Below are 26,991 nucleotides of genomic sequence, written 5' to 3' on the forward strand. Positions count from 1 at the left end.
AAAACTTGTCTGCATCGCTGAATCAGCCACGGCGCATGTTCAAATCGGCCAGTGTGTTGACATCCATTTGCTGGCGTGACGTTGGACCATAAAGCAAAACACTGCTGTAATGTGATGCCCTGGGCTGGAAAAACGGGTGAAGTGCTGTTACTCTGCCGATGCTGCAGGGCAGTGGAGACTCCAGGAATGTGCATAATGTCCATGTCCCATCAAAATGAGAGTACAGTACAGAGTTTTAAGGTCAAAAACTAATGTAATATTGCTTTAAAATAGGGATAAATATTAAAAAGATGAATAAGAACACAATTTATTACACTGTCATTTCTTCTGAACAAAAACTCAGACAAAATGGGAAACATCTCTAATAAAATGTACAACAAAGTTGTTTAGCTGCCTTTCTTGCTTTAACCTATTGATATTATATTAGCCATTACAAATTAATTTTCACTTGATCTGTGCAACAGATTTTAACAACTGATGAATGGTTTTCTAACAAATAGAAAACCATTGGGAGTTTAACTTGAGAAAAACAGAATTTCAGTCCAAAACAAACAAAGCTTGATGCAGAGCTCTTCAAACAGACTGGAGATTTATCCTTTTCTGAGGGGGAAAAAAGAGCAGTTTATAATATGATTATATCCAATTTTATCTTCTAAATCTTTCCTTAATTGTCAAATTTAAATCTGATGATACTGTAGGTATTTACTGAATATCAAACCACATCCTGATATATATTATTTTTCTAATAAAGCTCCAATGTTGTCCAAAAACTAATCCATTGCTTTAGTTCTCATTAAATCTGCTGCTGAATATTTAGCTGCTTTATCAGAATAATTAAGAGTTGATCAGAAATTCGATGACGTTGCCAAGGACGTGCGGGCTTTTGTTGCCACGGCAACAACCCTTGTACCCTTTTTATCTGAGCTGCCCTGAAATGGGGAAATACATGCATTTTTAATATTATTATTATTTGTCGTTCCTGGTTAAATATAATTCTAAAATTATATCAAATTAAATAACCACAAAACAAAAGTTTTTTTTTTTTTTTTCTCCGGGACATGCTTGGATACAAGCTGCCTGAGTTAGCTTTAAGCTAACGGCTGCGGCTAACGCTGTTCGTTTAGAGAGCTTGGTGAGTATTTTTATTTTATGAAAATTATTAAAGATGAATGACATGATCAGTCGGGCGTTCGTGAATAAACGTATTTACATATGATTCTAAACAACGTTAAACAGAGACAATTTACGTTGTTCGCTAGTTTTAAACCTGCAACATGAACTGTAGCTAATAAGCTAGTAGCTAGCATAAGTAGGCTGTCTGCAGGAACGTTTAAGGTATGTTTTGACCATTAATTACATGCAGCTGCTGAATCTTATCGGATAAGTGATCGTTTTGGAGTCATTATACTGCAATATTAAATGTAGATTATTTTAGGTTACATTTCGTTTGTTTTTAAACTTTGAGTCAACATGTAGGCTAAGTGATGGAAATGGCTTCAATATGAGATAGCAGTTAATATGAAAATATGACTTTTGAAGCTTACAATTTCTTTCTCATGAGAGAAGACAGAAGTCAAAAGAGAAATAGTTGAAAGAGCAAAGTGAAGGAAGTGCTTACCTAAAACGCTGTTCACAAACCAGCAGGTGAAGTATTAAGTTAAAATGTTAATCATCTAATAAAAATGATTTAATTTAAAATGGGTAATTTTTTTCGGAAATATTTTAATGTTGGATTTAAACTAATAACCAAAAGTCAAATATCATTGCCAGTTATTAGTTAACAATATGCTGAGTGTGTTTCTGTAGGGGGGATAGCCCCAAAAGCTGAACAATTAAAAACTAATTGCTATAACTGAATATGAATTAAGCTTAAACAAATATTCTACATAGGAAACTATGTATAACAAGTGATGTGATTTGATGCTGAGGACAGTGATATTATATATTGTGATTTCAGTGATTTAAGATGACGTGGAACCACATGGATCCAACCCTGAGAGTGAGGGAGAGCATGATGATCACCTGGAGACTCATCACACAGGTATACCAGGATGTTAGTAGCTGAGTGTGAAAATATCATTACAAGGGCTATGCTTGATGAGTGATGGGAAGAGAGGAGCAGATGTTGTTAATGGTGCTATGCTAATTTTATTTGAATTATTTGACAGGGTCATTGCATTTGTAAATAGTCACAAAATTTAGTGTTTTTATAGAGAGTTTTTTGACAGAGCTAATTCTCAACTTTTGTCCCTGGTTGAGCCTTTCTGCACTACATTAAAATACAATAATCTATTACAAAACCTATATAAAACCTACCTAAACAGACAATACAAAATCTGTAATTTATTCACACACACATACAGTACTATTTACAAATGGGTGCAGTTTTGGTTTGAGCCTAGCGGTGAAGGGTTTAAACTCGGACGTTGTCTTGCTCTCAGTTGGTAATGTAGTCCACAGCTTTGCACTTTGTAAGAAAAGGCAGACTGACCAAATGAAGTTCTGCACTGTGGAGCTTACAGTTCAAGTTGGTGGAACCCTGGTGACTTTATTGCTATTCTGTGTCTGAACAAATGAACTAAGTGGCTCTGGTGCTAAATTATTGATACATTTGAATATTAGTTTGAGAAAGCACAAGTCACTAAAACTTGCAAAGCTTAGCAATTTATACTTCTTAAGAATTTTACAGTGGTGATAGCAGATTGGCTTTTTGTCCATAAGTTTTATTACTTGATTGTACAATTAGGCAATGCACTTTGTGGCTGAGGGAGGGGCCTGGCCCCATGCTGTCATGCAATATGATATAAGTGAGAATATCATAGCATGCATGTAAATGATCAAATTTCAGTTGGGGGTTAAGGACCAGCCCAAGATATGTAAAATCTGTTAAAGATTTTGGCTGTGTCCGAATGTGCACCCTACTCACACCCTACCTACAGTTGCAATAACTTATACGTGCAATAAGTGTACTGGGAATCTGTACCACCTCTACTGTGTGCAATGCTTGTTTATATTATTTTATTTAACTTATCTTATTGTTATTTATTGCATTCTTTTTATACTTTTCTTGCACCTTATTGCCTCTATTTTACTTTATACCTGTATGTATTATATCTTCTGCTTATCCTGCTTTACTGTTGGTGTTGTATTGCTGCTGGTACCTAAATTTATCTGAGAACTCTCCAAAGGTATTAATAAAGTATTTCATTTCTATTCTATTCTATTCTATTCTATTCTATTCTATTCTATTCTATACTCCCTAACCCCTCGTTCACTACATAGGGCTGCACTACATAGCACACTACATAGTGCACTAATTATCTTGGCAATTCGGACACGAAGCGGCATATTTTTTTCTTTGCCAGAAACCACGTGACTACCGCCGTCACCACGGCAACCACAACCCACATGACTCGATGCAGTATTCTCCATCGGAGAAATGGCACAAGTTTTAAATTTCTTCTTATTGACGCTAATTCAGCTTTTAATTGTCCAAATAAGTAAACAATGGCAGGGAATACGAAGGAGACATGTGATGAGGAGAAAACGGATGAGAATGGCACTTGTTGCGTTAGCAAGACACCACGTAAGTAAATAGTTTTTTTGTTTTTTTTGTATCCTGTTTATCACAATAAGACATCTTCTGGGCAAGATTGCAGCAGCAGTAGTACTTACATTAAATAAAAATAATAAGCTTACTCCCAGCCGGCAGCCGGAGCAAACCTCCTCCCATTAAAGAGGTGGTCCTCTGCCACACGGAGGCGGACCAGCCTCTCCATGTCCTCATCCGTCCCTAAAAAGACAAAAAACGGCTTATATCATATACTACAACATAACCTAAACATGTACTCAACTTATTTTCTGATAAGCAGTTAATTAATAATTAGTGTTATAAGATGTCATGAACATCGCTGAGCAAATGCACGGAAAGCTAACAAAAGCTGAATGCGATCGTTGACTATCCTCAATTTATTTATATATATATATATATATATGTGGTCACAATGACCAAAAACCTTCACATCACAAGTTGTTTTTTATTTCAATGCATTAACAACACTCAATTATAAATTGATAAATAATTAATTAATTAAATATTGATTAATAAAATACTTAAATTTAAAGGTCATTTTGCGCCGCTCGATATTTTCGCCTCCTTGCGCCATGTTGAGCTTTGGCCCGCAATGCATTGTGGTCTATATTGACCCGTCTAGTGACCATCGATGCTCACTACTTTTCAAGATGCATTGTGGGTAATTTTGAGTGCCCTACTTTTTTCTTTCTGGACATTCGGACACCCCTACAAAATGGTCTGTTCCCTATATAGGGCACTATGTAGGGAGTAGGGTGCACATTCGGACACAGCCTTTATGTTTTTGCTTTGCAAATGTATTTGGAAACCGTGTTCCACATTTTGTTTTCTAATAGAGAAACACATTAAAACTGTCTTGGTTTGATTCAGTACCAGCTGGTTTTGAACAAGCCACCCACCCACCTCAGCCATAAAGGAGGACAGAACGCTTGCTGCCTGCTCCCGGGACTTGGCAGGTGCAAAAATAACTGTGTCGTCTGAAAAGCTGGCAACTGGCCTCAGGGGCATTTTAGGGGAATGTCATTTATAAAGAGACTAAACAGCAAGGGTCCCAGAATGGAGCCCTGTGGAGTGCCCATTTGGACGTTTAAAAATGAAGACTTCTCCTGAGCCACTTTAACACACTGTTTTCTATCCTAAAGATATGATTTAAACCAGCCCACTGCCTCAGGAGAGATGTTGAAGGATGACATTTTAGATAAAAGCTGGCTGTGACTGACCATTTGAAAAGCCTTTTTAAGATCTAAAAATACTGCCCCTACCACCTGACCCCAATCAAGGGATTTTTTTTTGTTCTCAACAAAATAGCAGTTTGTTTACAAAAAAAATAACCGGATCTAAAACCAAACTGCTGTGGGTAGAGGAGCTGATAGGCTTCCAAATGGTCAACTAATTGTACAGCTACAGCTTTCTCAATCACTTTCGATAGTACAGGCAGAATTGAAATGGGCCAGTAATTGTACATCGAGTCCAGACTTCCTGCTTTAAGTATTGGTACAACAACTGCTAGTTTCCAGCCAGAGGGAAGTTTACAGGTTTTGATAGACAGATTGATAAGTTGCATCAACGGTTTAATCAGGATGATGCTGTAGTTTTTAAGAAATTAACTTTTAATGTTATAGATGTCATTTGATTTTGAATTTGACCATTTTAAAATAATTTGTGCCACTTTTGTTTCATTGACGGTTTTGACATGAAAACAGTCTGTAGAGGCTGAAAAACTTTAAAAGCTCTACAGAGTCTTTAGTTTATTTTGCCATCGGTAATAATTTCTGGAATTCCTTTGTTTCTTTAAGGTTATTTAAGTATATTCAAAGTGAATTACTGTTGTCCCTTGCATTGCCTATCAGTTGAGTATAATAAAATACTTTTGCTTTTGGTAATTCTTGAATCACTCTATTTCTTAAACTTTAGTAAGTTAAGAGATCAATACCAAGTTTTGATCTTCATGATTTCTCTAGGGCCATATCTCACATTTTCCTTAGTTTTTTAATCTCATTATTTAACCATGGAAGAATGTTTTTATTTTGTTTGCATTTTGAGCAGAGCTTTTAAAAGAAAATGGCTATTAATCACAATTCTAAAATTAAGAAGAATCATCTTGTTTGAAGACCTTTTCTAGTTCGGAGTGTATGCAACGTTTATCTGATCGTGTTAACTGGGATTTATGTGGGTAAACATGAGGGCAGGATGTTGGGATTTATGGCTCTTTGAAGGGAGCCGGATCTTGAAGAGCTGTTTCTTTCAAAGAGCCATTCAAAAGACTGGCTCGTTCATATTAATTAATTTATTTTTATGTAATCAGGGGTAACTTCTTTTCACTGGTACCTATTATAAGATTTGGATCAGAATATTTCAAATTTACACACCCCACCAATATATTCTCCATTGGTGAGAATTATTAGTCATGATTTCATTTGGCTTGTGTTTCCATACGTTGGCTCCATATCTCCATTGTTTGAAAGTGAGATCACTATTTTGGATTTTCTCTCACCAAAAAACACAGCAAAAACTGAGCAGGCTACAAATAACTTTCATGTTAAACAACTTTGCTCCAAAATTTTCCACATATGGACATTTTAGTAAAGCAAAAAAAAAAAAAAAAAAACTCACAATATAATAATAATAATAATAATACTAATAATATTGCAAATATATATCCCCATATAAAATTTACTTTACAAGATAAAATAAATATATATATATATAAATAAAAAAACAAAATTAGAATACATCTGAAGGCCATAAGTGCTAATTTTAGTAAACATTTAGACAAGAAGTATTTGTCAGAACAAGTTTTCTGTCCATAGATGCATCATGTGAAAGAAACATGATCAACATCGGACTCTAATGGCTCACATGTCACATAAAGGCAGCGTGGAAACCGAATATGTAAAACGAATTGGTGAGAAATGAACGGGTCACAGCTGCGACTCGGTTCCAGTTGTTCATTTAAAAGAATCCATTCTTCGTAAACGTCACATCTAGGCCTGTCTGATAAGCAATAAGTCAATTAACTGTACGGTAAGAAAAAAATGAGCGCGATGAGTTTGCCGGCCGCGATTATTTTCATTAGTTTTTTTTTTTGTCATCCAATGATATGAAATTGTTATTAAAAGCTTCAACCGTGTCACTTTAATGACTTCCACCTTTAACTACTGCTGGCAGACGTGCACCGACCTTGTTTTCAAACCATTTACTAGTTTCCATTCCCTCTAAGCCCAGTTATAATCAGACTGTTTCTTTTCTCATTAAGGTGATGACACGGTCTGCTAGTGAAATTATGATGGATTATAGTTAAAATATCTCCATATATCGTTTAATCGCTTCCACCAAACCCCTTCGTTGACACTGCCGCCATGATTCATCTATGAATGAATGAACTGCTTGTCTGTGTGCGCTGCACGTCTGGTGGTGGGCGTGGCCAAGGAGCTGCAGCATTGCTGACGGACAGATTGCGCTCACAACAGGCAGAGATTTTTAATGTCGCACAATCAGCTCTTGAACATTTTTGTCTCGTCAACGAAATCTCAAGAACGTCTCTTCATGTTTTTATCATCAGAGAGCCATTTTTAGCTCGTCACCGTCTCGTTATCGTCATGAAAAAAAGGTTCATCAATGAAATAAATTCGTCATCGTCATTATTGACGAAGACAACACTGATAAAAATGCACGAGACCAAAGTGAATGTGCAATCGATTCGTGGTGTTTTTGTCATTTTATTTGTATTTATTGTAGTGGTGGGACTTTAACACGCTAATTATAATCAGTTTATTAAAAAAATTATTTGTTAAAAAATGAACGTATTTAATCGAAGTTTGAATTCCAACATTCGTCAGTACGCGAGTTCCAGCAAATACACTGGTGCACACGTCAGAGTTCGGCTAAGAACTTAGCAACTTTAGCGCTATATTTAGCAAGTTTTCAGACCCCTCTAGCGACTTTATTTAAAAGAAATTGACTACTGAAGAATCTAGTGACTTTTTCTGGTGTTATTGGGGACTTTTGGAGACTGACGTGAAAGCAGCGGGACCCTCCCCGTCCAGAGGCGCTCACATCTCTGCTAGTATGTGCTAGTAGCATGAAAGTTCCCACTAACTGATCCCGCGCTGGCTTACCATAATTAATGCCTGTTAATGGAAGAGTGTGAACGAAAAGATTTTAAAAATTAAAAGTGCTGTAGCACTTTAACTTCAGGTGTGTTCCTTTTTGCGTGATAATAGTTTGTTTTTCTTTTTCTACTGTTTTGAATTGAAATGCAATTAAATGTATTTTTTCAGACATTACTAGAGCTTGAGTTTACAATATTAATGTCTAACATATAATTCATTACAAAGCTTCTAATTAATTGGATTAATTTTTTTATTGAGTCCCACCTCTAATTAATTTATGTATTTCTTTGTATTTTGGGGTGTGTGCAATATGTATACGGGGTGGGACTGTGTAAAGTGTGTGTAGACAAGGACGAGTATATTGTAGCGTAGAATCTTTCTTTCTTTCTTATTATTTTTTATTTTTATCTTTATTATATCTGATAATACTAATAATACAAAAGGTATAAACAATTAAAGATAGAAAGGTTGCTTAGTTTAGTAGGAGGTTCAGCTTCCTTTAAGTTTCCATGTTCCTCCTGTTTTTAGCTACAGAGGAGGGAGACTCGTGGCTCAATGATCAGTTCAGAGGAAAGCAGATCTGTACCTGGGGAAACTTTGAGATTGTCAGCATGCAGTTCGGTGAGAAGAGGAAGGAGGCAGGTGAGGAAACTAAATCATTTTTAATTAACATGCAGCACAAATGAGGAATTAGACGATGCAGCCAAGCCAGAAACCAGATGGGAATATAAAAACAAGGCAAAGAGGAAAAAAATGGAATACTGAGGAGTGTAAATACTGGACAAGACGATGACGAGGAGAGTAAAAACACTTAAGCTTATTAAAAATGAGGATCATGTGTGAAATATGGAAGAAGGAAACTTGTGAACACAAGTAAGTGGAAAGAAAAATTACAAAGACCAAAACCTGTGTATAAATTAGAAGTCCAAAACAAAGAACAAATTCAAAACCACAGACAATGACACAGATAGTATGTACCAGAGATTTCTGGGAAACTCAAATAAAAATGTCTAAATTCAAGGCTAAAAGCTGCAATATTAGCAATAAATAAATAAGATGATCTTGGCTTTGGTAATTCTGTAAGTAAACGTGGGAAAACGAGCCTAACTGAGGCCAGATTTGTAGTCGATTCTGTGGTTGGATAGAGGCTCCGTGTTGAATGAGGGGCGTTCCAGCCAAACACTCTGAGGAGAAGCGCATCAGACACAGACAACAGCTGCAACAGCACACCCCCATACCTTACTGCTAACACAAACCCGGCAGATATTAGAATAAGCTCAGGGTGAGGCGTGCTGATTCCAATTAGCACTCTGTTGTTTCACACTGTGGGTGATGGAGCTTGTTATTCCAAGCATGAGTCTGAGGAGCCACTGCTCCGTGGCTCCCATCGTGCAATCAGCCTCTATGACTCTTTCATACCCACCAAGCGCTGATTGCTGCATTCATCTGGTGCTATTCTCACTCTGTGAGGTTCTGCAGAGGTGCATTTGTTAAGAACCATCTTGGACACCCGTGGAACAAGGTACAAAATGGCCTGACATGAGTGTTGATGCCCCACTGTTGCTGAGAGCTATATGGCTGTAATGATCCTCGCAGAGAAAGGGTTGGATCCAGGAGAATAATCAGTTTCTCTGTGCAATCATAATTTAGTGCATGAGTACTAATTCTATATTATAGGCACTAATTACAAGCCTTGATTAAAAACTAGGGAATTACAATAAGGGGATTCAATTGCAGGCTGATGATGCCGACTCTTTGTTTTGCTTAACTCCTCCGTGCATTGAGCGATTTGGAAAAGAATCCAGGTGCTGCAACCATAACGACTCAACTGTGTTTGTGAAATAATTTGGATTGTTGGGACTGATTATTCTTGAGAGGGAGATGTTTACACCAAATCTGGCTCCAGAATTGATGTCTGGATCTGTATGTATGTATGTATACTTGTTAATATTTTCATATGACAGCTCAATCTACAGAGGGTTCAGTCCAGTTACGTTTTATAATCAATACCCTCTTATCAAATGTTAAAAATGTATGAAGATATTATTAGAACGACTCTCGTTCTTCTTTTATGACGTACTTTAAGAGTGAAGCTGATGTTGAAAGCTTAGTGTATTATTACACATCACAAATAATGTTGTTATGATCAATAAGTTGTGATTCTCAGTAGAAGCAGTGCATAGACTTTAGCGGTACCCTGAAATGTACCTGCTTCAAAGATGATGGGACATGTGAGAACCATCTTTAAAAATAAAAGATCAATAGAAAAGTAAGAATGACTGTTGCTTCACAGTTTCATTATAAAACAGTTTCCTTATGATTAAAAATTCATTCATCTGTCTGACGGTTTGGTGCATCATCTCTTCACTTAAGAGGTGTTTTCCTGGCCATCAGCAGTTGGAGGCTAAAGATCCCCTCCAGACATATTGGAGGATATTAAAAGATGCTTTGATAAATAATTTGTATCTGGTGTGTTTTATCCATTGATAAAAATCATCAAATACTTGATTGAAAATCCCTGAAATTAATAGATTCGCCTCAGCCCTCGTTAAAAAGTCCTCTATGAATAAAAAAAGTATGTGCAAGGCATGCACACAGGAAATCTAGAAAGTGACCGAAGCAACTTTGGAGTTGCCAGGAAGTAGGGCTGGGCGATATGAACCAAATCTTCTATCTCGATATTTTTTACCTGAATCACAATATGCGATATATATCTCGATATATATATATTTTTGTCAAGTAACCAAAGCCTTCAGTGCTAAATATACATTTATTAAGGATCAGCAGCACATGTGCATTAAAAGAGCTGACTGAAATTAAAGTACCTTTATGTTACATTAAATGCTCCTAAAACAAAATAAATTAAAAATACTTTTCAATGACCATAACAAAAATACAGCTATGCAAAAAGAAAAGAAAAGATGCTTTTAAATCAAAACAAGCTATCTCGATGTAAACGATATTCCCTTTTTCTATATGGCGTCTGATTAAGTCTCGATATAGTTGAAAATCTCGATATATTGCCCAGCCCTACCAGGAAGTGTTAAATTTGTGCTGTTTTCAGGCAGCTGTCACATGACTGCAGGTGTGGTTGTGTTAGGATCCCCATGACAGAGATTTGTAGCTTCAGTGGGACTTTTCCTGCTTAAATAACAGCTAAATAAAAATAAGATTAATAAAATATACAATCACCTTCCATTTTATCTCGTTCACCTGTTAACTGCTTGTTAGCACAAATATCTGTTCAGTCAATCACATGGCAGCAACTCAATAAATTTAGTCATGTAGACATGATGAAGATGACTAGCTGAAGTTCAAACTGAGCTTCAGAATGAGGAAGAAAGGGGATTTAAGTGACTTTGAACGTTGTTGGTTGATTTTGGTGACTTCCAAAGCAACACTGTACATTGGGATGAAGGCATTTAAAGTTTAGAGTAAGGTAGAATACTGTATGATGTTTTTATTTCTTTAAACTAGTAGAGAGTTTAGGCAGAACTTTTGAAATGTATAGATGTTTTCAAATGAAAATACACTCCAGGAATCTTTGATTGATTTTCTCCTCCTGAGCTTAGAAAGCGGTCAGCTTCCCATCAGTATGAGAAGTCTTCACATCTGTATGTCTGTGAAGTGTGACTCTATTCTAAGCCCCTCCCAGATATCCTTTATGGCTGATAATTAAAGAAAGAGTAGCTGTGTTTACACGGAGCACGTTTGGTCAGAATAAAATTTGTGTCATGTAAAGACCTCGACTTATCCAGTCTGATCAAGAGGAAACAGTAACTATCTAAACTCATTCTGGTTATTTCTGCGCATGCTTGAACCATGTGGGGGTTAAGTGATGTCATCAGTTTCAGGGAAAACTTGAAAAATAGCGGCAGGTAAACAGAACTGGGTTGTGGTGGATAAGTTCTTGTTGGAAACTATGAAAGTGACTTATTGAGTGTCTCGATGGTCAAAATGCTTAGAACAAGTTGTTTAAGCTGATATTTGATATGATAAAACCTTCTGCACCTCTTCTTCCAGATGAGTACACATCGCGCATGTTAAAAGAATTATAATCACATTAAATTGTTCCATCCTGTAAATACAACTGATCAGATCATTTTATGATCAGATTGATTTCAGTCAATTATTTGTCCATGTAAACATCGCCAGTGTTCCATTTCTGTGGTTGGGAAACTGGAACCAACCTGCTGTGGACCTTCTGCAGGAGGCCCCTGTGGGTCCAGTGCAAACAGAATTAGCCTCTGGCTCTGAAAAACACCAGATTCATTCGGCAGCCATTCTTACCAACAAATTCTTTTTTAAATCCTACTTACCAACATTTTATGAAATATGTGGCATTCACCAAAATCTTTGTATTCGAACGCTCATGAGAACTCCTGCAAACATCTGGAAGCCAATACGTTCGAACAAAATCAGCATTTGTGTTTTTTCTGCTGCTCTGTGCATTAAAATACAAAAATAAAACAGCCGTGTTTTTGTCAGATTTTAAAATAACTTTTGGTGAAATACAAAGCGTTTTATTTAAGATAGGTACTAATATTGCAAATTCAAACGTCATCCGTTTCATTTATTCATTCAGTTGCAGTCAAGACGCATTTAATTCTCTTGCTGATCTTCCTTTAACGCCATCGGTGCAGAAGACGGCACAGACGGCAGATCCGTTCCCTCAACCACATAAATATCACGCCATGAATGTACAAGTCTGCTGTGACTCCCAGATTCCACTGGAAATTTGCTTTACAAAGGTGCTATGTAATGAAATGTTATCCTACCGTGTAGCGCTTTCCCCATCAGCCACGCCATGGCGAGGATGTGCGTCTTAACACGTTCATGGGACCAGACTGCAGGTTGCTGTCCATGTTCAGGAGCAATAATGATCCACCTGTATATAAAACCGGTTTTATATTATTTGAAGCTCACCATGTGATTTTTACGATTGAGGAAAAACAATTTAAAAAGGAGGAAAATCACTCCATTGCACATTTTTATTATTATTATTTATTTTTATTCATAATTTTGTCATTCTGTTTATTTTCGCTTCTCCGTCTCACTGTTTGTTTGCACATGGCCTGGAAATCTTGACCTTTAAGCATTTTTTGGGCTTTTACCTATGAAAAGTAGGGCTGGCAGGTCCATCTTTTCAACTGAGAAGAGATTGGTACTCACCAATCTAAAAGTAAACAAACAATTCTGCGGTTTACGAACATATTCATGAATCTCACAGAGGGTTTTTGTAAATAACTTCTTAAGTAGAACTTAATAACAAATTTAAGAAGATTTGTAAGACTATTTATTTATTTAAATTCAAACCTTTTTTGTCAAATTGGAGACATTTTACAGTTTACTAATCAACATGAGATACAGCACAAACAACACGACATCATAGAGACATGAAACAACATTAAAGAACAGGGAGTGTGTAATAAATATCACATAAAAAGCAGAACTTGACAAAAATAACAAAATTATATCAGCTAAATAAGCGAATACAATGTATCAGGATGCATAAAGATACGTTTAAACAATAAATAAACAGAGAAAAAAATAGAGTAGAAATTTTATCTAGTAAAATGAACCATAATATTTTTCATATTCATATAAGTATTTTTGTTTTTATGTATTTTACAGTCATAAAAAGATGATGATGAGTTCATTTAGCGTAGCCTGGAGAAATCTAGCTTCATGGATGTGAAATGTACCCAAACACAGCAGTTTTATTATATTATTAACTTCCTTGTTATTACATTCAACATTTAAGAAAAAGACCAAACGTTTAGCGATAGAGATCAAAACTTTATGAGATTCCCAGACCAATAAAGACATTTAAGTCCAAAAGTTAGTAGAATTGGGCCATCCATAAAACAAATGAGAAAAAGATTCAACCTAGGGCTGGGCGATCGAATTTTTATTTTAATTACGATCTGGGTTTTCAACGATCATGAAAATGAAATGGTCCGATTTTTTGCTCCTTCTCAGTTTCCTCTTGTGCTGTTTTCAGCTGCAAATCGAGCTCAGCTGGCATTGCAGCGCTCTGCTGCAGACTCCTCCCACAGCGCCGACCGCTTTGCTTTTATTCAACACGCGTTACAAACGCCTCTCAAGCTACGGGCTGGACACACGGGAGGCGACGTCGCTCCTTCTCCATCATTTTCTATGGAACCTGCGCGATGAGGTGAAAACCGCTGCCCTCCTCCAGCCAAGCGACAGGTGACATTCATGCATGTGAAACGTTGCGCTCGTTCACGTAGACGTGCACACGGGGGCTTGCAACGCGACACAAAAAATAGAAAAATATTAAATTTTTGTGAGTCGCAACTAAATAATCCACCAGCTCTCAGAGACACAGAGAGAGATAACAAACGTTATAAACAAACAGAACTATTTTTCTCTCCAAAGACCAGCGCTCAGTTAACAGTGAACAACCCACGATTTAAGAAACTCATCAACACCCTGGACAAACGGCATCACTGCCATGTCGTCTTCATGTTAGTGGAGAGTCTCCTGCCCTGTATGATGAGTGTGGTGAGGGTGGTGTGAAGGACGTGGCTACAGTCCAATGTTTCACCACCGCTACGGACCTGTGGTCAAGATGCACCTTAGAGTCGTATATAAATGTCACGCTACATTTTATTAATGGCAGACCATAGCTGCTGGTCTGAGACAACCAGGAGCTACTGGGACCTGGAGGAAAGAAACTAGTCTGTACCCCCCCATCTCTCTTTCTCTTTCTCTAGTTGTGTTAAATAGTCGAGATCTCAATTTCAATCAAATAAAAGTGATTATTATTTTTCCCATAATCAAGCAGCCCTAATTCAACCTCTCTTCTGTAGAAGGAACACAAAGGGGACACATCAGGTCTAAATTTGTTCAAGAATTCATTACAGGGAGAACATCTAATGTTGTAATGTAAGATTTTAATATGTATTTCTTTAACTTTATTGGGGACAATTAATCTATTAGATTCAGTCCTGACATTGTTACTGATTTTAGGAAAGATCACTCTCCAGTGAATTAATGAGTCTGGATACTGACTCTTAACAGAAGTAAAAACTGATCAAATACGAGCGTTTGTTACATGAGCGTTCCTCGAGAACCTTTCCACCAAGCCACACAGCAGGTGTACACACCTGAGAAAGCTGTGTACAGAGCACATTTATTAAACAGAAAATTGGGTGTAACAAACCAGGGAGTGTTATTATGTGCTAGACATTGTTTTAACCAATTGATTTTGAATATACCATTGATTGGAAGTCTAAGACATTAAGGCCACCCTCGGAATACTGTCTGATAAGTCTTTTCTCTTTTTATACTCAGTTTTGTGTTAAATTTAAATAAGAGTGAATCAATCCACATATAAAGATAAAGCTGGGTACGGTAATCTTAGAAGATATTGGTGAATGCGACCCATTGACTCTTTACCTCAGAAATCGTATCTCATGATTTTGTTAAGCAGCTTTAGTGTGTTTACATTTTAGTGATGAAATAGTGAGTCTTACAGATTTGTAATGTGAGCACCGGCCTTCTAGGGCTGTTCATGTACAGATAAACTTCACGTGAAAATCCCTCAGTTAAGATTCACCATCTGCCTGGCTCTCTCTGCCGGGTCGGGAGGGTCTGACTGTTGTGAAGATCCCTGGACAAAAAATGACAGGAGGAAAAGGATTCCTGGGAAAAATGACAGAAGGAAGATGGCACAGATGGATGGACAGGTTGAATAGTCTGAGGGAAGAAGGAAGGGACGTATGAAGTAATGGACGGGTGAGTACAGAAATGCTAAAGGCAAAGAGGGATGAATAAATGCACTGATGGATGCAGGAAGACATGGTGATGGATGGGTGACAGGAGAAATGGTAAAATAAGAGGACTTGTTGATGAGATGGACAGGTGGTAGACAGGTTGGCTTAAGTGTTTAAGGCAGAAATGCACAAATGATTAATGGATAATGGAACAATAGGTGGAGGAATGGGTTTTACAGTCCAATGAAGGTGGGAGGGAGGCAGACATTTAAAAATCAACATGCCTAGCAACAAGATGGGTTAATGGAAACTAAAGAAATGCATATAAATGTCCAGCTTTTTGCCCCATTTTGACCAGATGTGTTTTAAATGTGTAAAAATCAGACCAGATTAAGCATTTATCTAAAGGTTAGACTGTACTCTGTAATTGTTAATTGGTTTCAAATTTTACATTTCTGTTTGCAGCAAAGGTTAAAATTAATTATAATTTATGTGTAAGTTTTTTTCAGAAGAGCTTTAAATTCTAGAAAATATTTTTAAACATAAATTTTGTTATAAATTGCCTTTTTAAAGGTTGCATTTATGTAATGTTAGAGAAACAAAGACAAGATTTGAACAGTTTAACGGTTCAATATTTCTGAGGTTTAGTGTCATTTTACATTTTGTACAACCATCAAATAAATTAGTTGCTTCCTGTGAAAAGCAGAAAACAACCTGAGCTTCGTGCTTGTCAGTCCATCGGACTGAATACCTTAAAACTAAATATTGACTGGACCAAAATAAATGTAATGCAGTCAGTCAAGGAGGAAGACGTGGTGAAGGCAGTTATATCCTCTTTGGATAAAGACTCAGGACATTTCCTTTAGCTTAAGCATTGTGATTTTAAGCTTGGAAAAAATTACGTTGCTGCGACAGTTTATTTTCTGATGATTGTTGTGTCGTGTTTCACAGCTTCTGATCAGTCTGATCAAGGTGCTTCCAACCTGGAGATCTGATCAGATCGCCCGAAAGAGCGCAGTCTTACGAGAGAATGTGGGAAAAAGTTCATTTGTCTATATCTACTGAATGTACGAGTGTGATTACAAGCTAAGTTTATTTGGTGGCGTACATGTCATCTTCAGAAACTTTAACTTCCTGATCCAGTGTTTGCTAATTCCATAGACATATGTACGTAGACGCCGCGTGTTTTTTAAATAAAATTTCCCTTGTCTTGCCTTTTAAAAAATAAAATAAATGAAAACCAGGGAAAACCAGCCACATCTGCTCTTGACTAACACCCGCTCTTGCCTTTCCTTTTGACAGTAATTTTTCCACCTATTATATATCTAACTTAATGTAAACCCAATGGGACGAAACACACTTGATTAGTGATAATATAACACAATGATTATGTTACAGTTCTACACTCCTCGTCAGCTGAAAAACAAGCAGATATTTATTATTCAACCCACTTCAACTGTAACACCCATCCACCAGCTTTATTGCTACAACCAATATGCTGGACATGTTGACGTTTCACAGCAACCACATTAAATAGCGTCTCCGTATATATTTCTATGGCTAGTTCCACCCAGGCCACCTACAGTCAGCTTCCTGCTTTGTTTTCCAAGGAATCGAGACATCCTGACTTCCTGAACGGTTGTAGTTTGGTTAGATGTTGTTCTCTTTCTGACCCATATCCAGAATTTGTTTCACACATTCCTTTTCCAGTTTCCTGCATTTCAACAGCTGCTTTCTGATCCAGTTTTCTGCATGTGCATTTAGAAGAAATCTCCAGCTGAAACTTGAATCAAGCTATCATTCTCCTCATCCTCCTCCACCTGCTTTCATGTGAGCAACTTGCAGCATGGGGAACCCTGAGTGACATCTGAGGGCCTTTTCATTTCCTTCAGGTCTCTTTCCAAACTTTTCAGTTATTAGATTAATTTAGGGAGAGTAATGAGACAGATTTCAAATGAGACAGAGATTGTCACATTTCCATGAGCTGGATTGTGACGCGAGGAAGAAAAAAGACTACAAGAAATGCTATTTGCAATAACAAAAATTTTGGTTACTATATATACTTCCTGTCGGGATGCAATATGTAAACAATTTTTCTGTTTTCTTGGTTGTTTGTTTTTCCCCCTTTTGCTGTTTCAGTGAGATTTAAAGGGTAATATTTGTTTTTGATGGACAATTACCAGCTCAGAAACATGAAATGTTGGAAAAAATGATGATAAACAGAAACATGTGCACCATGTTTTCATTGTATAATTGTTGTACAATTGTCATTGTTTCTATTTGCATTTTACATAACAAAAAACAAACAAACAAGTTTTTTAAATGGCCTTGTGGGCTTCCTATATTTGGATTTGGCAGGATCACCAATAGACCTTCGTTTTCTCTGTGTGTCCTGTGTTTTGAGTTATAAATCCCCAGTTTTAACAATAAAACTATTACACTTCCTTGATGCTTCTGGGACTCAGTTATTAGGTTAGAAACCAGTAATTGTTATCAAACATGTCAAATGTTACCCAGAATGGAGGAGAAGTGAAAGGAGGTCTGGATGCAGAAAGATAGAGAGAAGTGGGATATAGGTTTTTTTTCTCAAAGCTTAATGCACCCTGAATGCTATAAAATAGTACCAATGTGAGTGGGTTCATTCAAATTGTGCCCCTCAGGACCACAAGAGCGTTGCACCACTGGAAGACCCCATGGCTCAATGAAAGGGGTCAGAAAGTGAGGCACTCTGCTCCATTTAGCAGCCTGCTCACGATGGATGAACGAAGGCAAGGAATGCTAGAAAGGAGAAGTGTTGCCCCCTGAGCGCACCGGGAACAGGGTGCCACCAGGGACCTCTTCTTGAAACCGTGAATGCTGGTAATGGGTGGTAATGGGTGGTAATGGGAACAGACACAGGTGGAGTCAAAGGTGATCCCACTTTTTTAGGTCAGCATACCCATATGCTTTTTATCTCTGTGTTGATGTAGCACTTGAAGAAGGTTGTGTAAGAGGGCACACTGGATGCATTTTGAATAATTTAAAAAATGGTTGTTTATGATTCACAACAGGCTTTTGAGAATAATTCATAAGTAATAATTGAGATGTGTTTGAACTTCCTAACATTCAGTATAAAATTACCTTAAAAGGTGAGTTATAATAACTTCTGCATGATTCAGCTAAACTTGACTCAAATGGGCCAAGAAGCTTTGCACATGCAGCAAAATGTGACTTTAAATGACCGTATCGGATTTATTTTAAGCTACATATGTGGTGACTTCAATTTTTTTCCCCCACAACAGGAAGTGACATCACTCTGCAAGAGAAGCTGATTGGACAGAGACAGCCCAGGAAACCAGTTGTGTGTTTATATGCTAAGATCTCACTGAGTCTTGGTCACTCACACGAGAGTAGGGTCACGTTATCGGAAATGAGGACATTTTAAAAAATCGATCTCTAAGTTTTATGGATCAATACTGGATTTATTTCATGTGAATCGATTAAGATCAATTAATCAAATTTTCTTACCTGTATGTAAACAAACAGAGAAATCTGTCCGTGTTTGGTTTGTTTGACCTGCACAATTGATGGTTATAGCAATATCAACATGCAACATCGACGTTAGAAACTACTTCTGAATTGAAAATGGATGAACACAATCTGATAACACCTTAGTATGTTAAATAATTAAATGCCAGTTGATATTGTGCCTTTTATGTATTTAATGTACAAACTACAAAACTGTACAAACAAAAATGTACAAACTCAAGTTTGTACATTAAAGTAGCACTATGTAACTTTCTGAACCTAAAAATGTGTGTTTCTGACTTGTTTTGATGGCAGACTGACATTCATTATGTACTGGAGCTGAGAAACATCACAGCTTTTTTTACCAGCCTGCATCAGGTTACAGCCCCGCTTTGCTTTACGGCACAGCTACATATTAACACACTGGCTGTTTATAATGCATACAATGACTGATTCAGCAAAGAAACGCAAGAAGACATTATTGGAGGGAACATGGAAAATAAAGAAAGTGGCAGATGAGTCAACATCGGACTAACGTTTACTGACTAGAGATCTCAGAGAAGAGACAGGATGCAGATTAGCCGTCTTTAGAGGGGCCTCACTGTGAAAATATGAAAAAGTTCAATGGTGCAGCTTTAAAGGAAGAGTTTTATCATAAAGTCATTTTTATAAAGTTTATTTTTAACTAAGCTAATTAAAAGTTTTTATCTTCAGATTCGAATGAGAAAGCAGGATAAGAAGTTCTAGTCTGCAAAACCACCAAATGAAGCTCAAATATGACACGAACAGAAAATAACTGACATGTTATGAGGGAACAGCTTGGCTCTCAGCCCAGATTCTGACTAAATCCAATTTGTTGCTTCTCAACCAGGTCTTTGGGATCCTCCAGTGCTCCTTAAATATATAATTCCTTGTTTTTTTTTGTTTTGTTTTCTGGTCAGAGATCTGTGATCCAGCCGTATGAGTAATCAGATAGATGGCAGCGTGAGTGACACGTTAGCCTCACCTCCAGATAGCACTGCTAATTTGTTGAGCCGCTGACGAAGTCACAGGGTGACTCTTCTGTCGTTTTAAGGAAAACCCACTTCATGATCTTTGAAAAATACCGCAATAATTAGCATGAGGTGTGTAACTGCAGCATGCAGGTAGAGTGTGACTGTTTCTTCTTATGTGATAATGTTGCCACAGAGCCGACTTTTTAGGCCGAGAGGACGCAGAGGAGTGTGTGCTTGGGCCACAGAGAGCGTTGTGTGTGCGCTGAATATCAGAATGACGGAGGGATTGAGAGAGGGAAGGAGAAAGCGATGCAGTGTGGGAGGAGGCTGCTCTGCTTGCTCCGAGGAGAGACTGGGAGGGCGAAGGGTCATTATTGACTGAATGAATTTTTAAAGAGGGCCCTCGTCAGGGGGTGGGAAGGGCAGCGTGCCTCTGTGTGTGTGACTGTGTGTCGAGTCATACTGAATGCTACTCCACAATATAGCCTTTCTATTCTCTCCTTCCATTGTGTCGGGGTATACGGCAACTCCAGACTAATTTAAACCTGCTAGTTTCTCCGTATAGACTCTATAGTTTCCATGCTCTGCAGTAAAGTTTCATTGATTGCCCTTTCACACCCCGTACAATCAATGTGGACCTGGTTTCAGGAGGAGAGGCTGTGGGAGGAAGGAAGAAGGCTGCAGACAGAAGCGAGAGAGAATACTTAGTGAGGAAAACATCAAAAGTGAATTTGTAGTTCTTCTTTTTTTGGGGCGGGCTCTTTAAAAGAACCGCGAGGTGGGTTACTTCAGGCCACAACCTCCAGCTCCTTGGATGCTGGGAGTGAGACCAGCCTGCAGCTTGTTTTGTAGGAGAGAGATAGTGCGAGATGAAATGGGAGGGGGTTGGTGAATGTTGCGGTGGGTTTGGAGATGCTCTGCATGCTCACTGACCCTGGCAGATAGCAGGCGAGAGAGAGAGAGGGGCATTCAATCATACTAATGAGCGAGGGAGGGAGATGCATGAAAGAAGAGGCAGTAAGGCAGAAAAAAGGGTGTTGGTGGTGGAGAAGTTTGGCAGTGCCAACCGAACACCCTGCTTCTCTCACCCACCACCGCCTCCCCACCCTCACAGCATCAATACACACTATCTGTGTTACTGTACACACACTCCGGAGAGCAGCTACACTCATTAGAGCCAGGCAGACCCACTGTTGGATGGAGCTGAAACACCAGCTCAAAGCACACCCCCACCCGCCTGTCTCCATGCTCTCCACCATCTTTACTCCATCTCTCTCAGCCAATTTGGCCCTATGTTGTTGTTCTCTTTCCCTCCTTATTCTTTCTGTTTTTGCTTCCCCTGCTTCTTCTCTGTCATTTGTCTGTTTGACTCCATGTGCAGCTCTGCTCTTCCTCTTTCTGCTCTCCGTTATCTGCCCGTCCATCCCTCACTTCTTTCCTTCCCTCTCCTTCCCCACTCATCCATTTGATTCCCTCCAATCCTTGCTTGTCTCTGCTCCCGTGGTGGAGGGGTGATTTGGAGGATTAGGCCGGTGGCAGGGTTGTTGCTGTGTCAGTCTAACAGGCAGGGATCTGGACCAGAGCTCAGTCCAAATCCCTTCTTCCACGCCTGCCTGCCTGGCCAACGAATTAGCAGCTTCCTTTCTTTTCCATCTTTCATCTCGCTCATCTTCTTTTTTCATGCCTGTCTTCCCACTCCTCCTGCATGTTCTTCATATGTGTTTTTATACTTTGATGCCACATTTTTATTGTTATTTATTTTCCTTTTCAGTCCTACAGGCTTTTTTTCAGTGTTAAAGTTTGATACTGCACCCAGGAAATATGATCACATCACCTCTGTGTTTGTATTTTCAACGTTTTCCATGTGCACTAATGCTTGTTTAGTTTTTACCCTCAAATAGGCTCAGACTACACTTTAAATCCTTTTACGTTTTGGTTTAGATCTATTTGAAAGTCCAAATTTCAATAAAAATCTTTATGACTGCTGTTCACATCTTCCAACCATTTCAGTTAAAGTAATACATGTGGTCACTTTCTTTTTTGTATGCCAAGATATTAAAAAGAAAAAAAATCCTAGCTAGCTTTAAAATGTCACTCTTCCTCATAACCCAATCCTTCTTAAAATATCAGGGGGGCAAATGCTCTGTTTTTAATTGCAGCTCTGGGCGAGTATGCAGTCCATCCTGTCGGATAAGTGAGTTCTTCCTTCAGCAGCCTTAGGGGAGCTAATAGAAGCAGGTTAGCTCTGCTTTAGTGAGATTTTCCAACGTGTACGCTGTCACAGAGTGAAGATATTTAGCAGGCACTGTTTTATTTATATTTTTAAAGGAATTAATGTAGAATTCAGATGTTAAAGAAGCTGTTTCAGTAATAATTACAACTTAGATAATAGTGGCTATTGTTGTGGTTTGATCAAGTCTGGGGGGAATTTTAATAACTGCAAAGATGCTGGTATGAATGCACGTTTACGACTAACCACGACCGACCGACACACCAATAAGCAGACAAACTGAAATCATAAACTACCAGCATGAGTGTTACTATGGATAAGAACAAACTGTTTCAGGAAAATCATAAAATCTTAAGAAAGAAGAATAAAAGGAATGAATTTGCTCTCCACTGTGGAGATTTCTATTCTACAACGTGCTGCAAGGTGGCATCGAAGGAAGGTAGTAGGTCTGATCATTAGGGCTGGGTATCCTCACTAATCTCCTGAGTTCATGGCAGCCTGTTTTGATTCGATTCTATATCAGTTCATTTACAGCTAATTGTGTAACATCACCAATTTTCTTGACTATTAAAGACATTCTCAGATAACTGTTTTCATACAACACTGAGTGCATTTACAATCAAAATCAGTCATCTGGGAGTAATCAGATTACTGTAATATCTGATCTGATAAAGCTACATGCGTTTCTGAAATACCATAACAATACAGTGTTTCCCCAGATTCAGAGCCAGAAACTCTGTGATGAAAAAAAAACAAAAACAAAAAAACACCATAGATAGAAAAACAAGTTAAACTTTTTAAATGTCCTGATGAAACCGTCTCATTCAGTGGAGCCGCTCTAAATATTCTTAAAGTTCAGATCTCAGATAACATGTTGATGTTAATAAAACCTACAAAGAATACTGGCTCCATTTAAAGCTGTAATACGACTCCTAGAATGACGTAGATTCAGCTTGTTCAGCTGTGCATGTTTCCATGACGACCGTGACTCTATCGAGTAACACTGGAGCAGGATAAATACTCCATCTGCTCCTCACTGGAGCAAGATGCTTCCATATAGTTGGCATAGCATCCGTCTCCCATACTGGAGACCAGAGTTCGATACCCTAAGGGACGAATGTTAACACCTTCCGGTTGGGTCCTTAGACACGACCCTTAACGCTACTGCCCCCCCCACTGTAAGTCGCTCTGGATAGAAGTGTCAGCTAAATGACTGTAATGTCATTTTCAGCTAAGAGGCTTTAGAAAACTCTCATATTCTTGACATGTTTTCCAATGCGAGCACTCTGTCCTCTGACGGAAACCTGTGTGTACGTGCACGTGTCTGTATGTGTGGGAGCAGCTACGACATGTCGTCATGGAAACCAGATAAATAACACCAGACTGTTTACTGTGTGATGAAAGGACGAAATGTAAACCAGTTTTACAGGAAATGTGACTTTAAATGACCATGCCGGATTTATTTCAAGGTACATATTGTGTGGTGACATCACTTCCTGTTGTGAAGTGCAGCAGCCCCGGTTAACGTTAGCTGCTAATATGAGTGCCGCGGTCCTAGCGTTAGCTGCTAATGTGAGCGGTAATACGCTGCAAAAGACTTTATAAGTGAGTGTAATCCACACTGGTGAATGAAAACGTCTAAATCTGACTTTGAGTGTTTATATGCTAAGATATCGTCCAGTCTTACTACGTCACGCGAGAATAGGGTCACTTTACCGGCAAAAAGGACATTTTTAAAAAATCAGTCTCCAAGTTTTAAGAATCGATATTGGATTTATTTAATTTGAATAGATTTAAATCAATAAATCAGTTGTTTTTTTTTTGTTTGTTTTGTTTTTTTATGCATTGTCAAGCTGTTTTTAAAGAGATTTTTTTCATGCTGGTTAGAAACATTGTGCTGCTTAAGTGATTTCTCCATGTGGATTGGAGAGCTCTCCAAAACCAAATTAATGAGCGAAATAACACTATATCTCCCACGAGCTAAAAAAGATGCAGGTCAGGAGCAAGGCAGATTGAAAAGAGGAGGAGTTTTGTCCATATTATACTTCAAGAAACAAGATAGAGAAGGCCGGTTTATGTGCTGGAGTCTGATCTGAAGCTGATGTTCCAGAGAAGAATGCTGCAAAAGCTGCTGAACATGATGGACAATTCTTCTCACCATCTACACAACACAGTGAGGAAACAACAAAGTGTGCTCAGTCAGAGGCTTCTTCAGGTACGCTGCAAGACAGAAAGATACAGGAAGTCAGTCCCTCCAGCAGCCATTACTCTCAACAATATGACTGAGAATTTTTTTTTAAACAACAACAACAAAAAAACCTGCTACATTATAATGACCACACTGCTCAATTTCTCCTTTTCCTTCACATCTCTGGGTTGATGATGGATGAGAAAATATACTTGTTGATTAGTTTTATCCACTCAACACAAAAATAAACTGACTTTCTGCTGTGAAATAGTGAACATGTATTACTTGGATAACGTCAAACGGCTGGCTGGAGATGCTGGTTGCTAGAAAATAAGTGGTTACTATGAACACAGGAATGACTGAGATGACAAAAGAAAACTTTGGCAAAAAGAAGACAAGAAGAGGAAAGTGGTCAAGGTGAAAGATGTTACAATAAAACATGAATAGGCAAGAAGAAACTTGTGCCAGTTTCTTTTATCGGGATGAAAGCTGAGATGCTCAGTGGGTGGGTGTCCCAGCTGTCCCCCACAAAAAGACTCACATGGCTACACATTTTTAAGAGAAGTTTAACATCACATTCATCCTCTTTATCTTTAGGTATTGTCATGTTTATATCCTGGAGACATAATTCAAACAATCCAAACAGAAAAAAGACTCTTAACAAAACACACATTAATTGTCTAATCTAAAAAAGATATGTTTGTCTACATATGTGTATGATTGATATCCATGGCACATAAAATCACACCTAACTGGATGTCTTATACCATGAAGATGTTTATAAATTAAACTAATTCAAATAAGGTTGAAACAGGCGTGAATTTGGCTGTACGATTATAGATCGCAGTTTAAACGGTTGCGGTTAGCAAATCGCAAGGACAGTGATTCATTTTCATGTTAAACGGCGCTCAATCCAGGTTTCAATCCAGGTTTCAATCCTGCAGCGTCCACGGTTTTACACATCCACTCGCTTCAGTCTGAGTTCCTGTCGTGTTTCTTGGGCAACAGTTGTTTAAACATCATGTGACTGCCACACTCAGCTTGGAAGACACAATGCAAATGACTGAAACAGCAAACCACACCAAGGACAGATAGAAGTTGTGGTTTACTGAGTGGCATCACTCTAAATCTTCTTAAAGGTCTGATCTCGGATAACTACAGTGTGCTCAGCTGTGTTTGTGGGTTGTAGCATGCTCACCTGTGTGTGCATGCACGTGCACGTGTGTTTGCGCATCGGGGGGAACTCCGGTGTGTGCAATACAGAAAGCATGTAGAGAGAAATGAGGTGCTGTGGCGTAAATAACATAAATAACATCATACTCTCTAGTTTTTACTACAAGGACTAAGAATGAACCTGTTCTAGAGGAAATGGAGTGTAGTGGCCACAGGTTACATCTTGTAGTTGGAAAGTGAAGCCGTTCATATCTCAGCGTCACAGTTAGAATATAGAGCAGTTCATACCAAGAAGAAACAGGAGGGGGTCTGAGCTTCTTTAATTATTTTTACAACTGTTTGTTTGATAAATCTGGGATGTTGTTCCACATTTCTACTTGATGCTGACACGTTTTTCACACAGTCCTGGATGGACTTATATTACCTCCATGTGGCATTTCTCATCTGACCTTTGTCCCTTGTTTTCTTCTGTTTTAGCTTCCCTACTGGGGCTAGAAGCTAGCTGTCCGCTCCCTCACCGAGTCTCTTGTTTACATTTAAACATATACAGAGTGTTTCTTCTACAATGACTTAAGGCTTGTTTCCACGCGAATGTAAGACGTTGATAAGAGTGCCGCATCGGTGGCTGGAAAAGTCCCCTCCAGACCAGTCTACACCAAGGCTATAATAGTTTTGGATTTTTATTAAATTTAGTTTTTATTTCGTTTTGACTTCTTCTTTTCAAAAGCAGTTAGTTTTAATTAGTTTTCAGAGCAGATTTTCTAGTTTTTATTAGTTTTCGTTTTTGAAAATGCTTAGTTTTAGTTTAGTTTTTATTAGTGTTTTATTCATTTATTTATTTTTGTAAATTAGGGTATTTGTCAGGTGCAAAATTCAAAATCATCAGAATAAGCACTGGTATAATAAAAACTCAACAAGATACAATTTTAAAAACTGTATCAGGAGGACACATGAACAGCCATCGACAAATCAAACACAACAGCCCCTAAGATAGCAGTCTTAGGTAGGTCCTTGGAGTCTAAAGGAGCTCAATCTAACTAATGAACAACCTCAAAAACCCAACAAACTCTAGACTAGAAGTTTAATTCATTCAGATAAAACTATTCATAATTAACTACATAAAGAATTGCACTAGAGGTGCAGCAACTTTAGTGCAAATCCCTGTAGCTGGTTAACAGTACAGAACCTTGCATGTTATGTTGGACATGATAAAGTGAAAGCAGTGAATATTTTAGACACTGAAAGTGCAACGTGTCTGTAGACTGAGAGCCAGCAGCTGGTTAAGATACGTTCCCTCCCCATGCTGCTCGGCCTGGCTGAAGCTTCTCTTTCCTGGAGGGGGCAGAGAGGCTGCCAGGTCCAGGTACTCCTGGTTAACCTTCTCGTGCAGCTTTTCAAACTTTCAGATTCGTGGGTTTTTTCCCTTCCACCTATTTTATCACCTGCTCATAA

At 38.2% G+C, this 26,991-nt stretch overlaps 1 long non-coding RNA gene across 3 annotated transcripts in view; it reads left to right on the plus strand.

The window, feature by feature from the left end:
• Positions 1–875: 875 nt before the first annotated feature.
• The window catches only part of LOC121630721, a 35,686-nt gene continuing 9,570 nt past the window's right edge, over positions 876–26,991 (plus strand). For 2 of the 3 annotated variants that reach the window (XR_006008583.1, XR_006008584.1), the window contains exons 1-3: positions 876–1,132; positions 1,958–2,053; positions 8,239–8,346. This is a non-coding gene — a long non-coding RNA (uncharacterized LOC121630721). Of the gene's footprint in view, positions 1,133–1,957; positions 2,054–8,238; positions 8,347–11,034; positions 11,046–26,991 lie in introns of those variants that run through there. The other variant, XR_006008585.1, reaches the window with a different exon arrangement.

The sequence above is a fragment of the Melanotaenia boesemani genome, chromosome 20, assembly GCF_017639745.1.
Source record: "Melanotaenia boesemani isolate fMelBoe1 chromosome 20, fMelBoe1.pri, whole genome shotgun sequence".
Lineage (NCBI taxonomy): Eukaryota > Metazoa > Chordata > Actinopteri > Atheriniformes > Melanotaeniidae > Melanotaenia > Melanotaenia boesemani.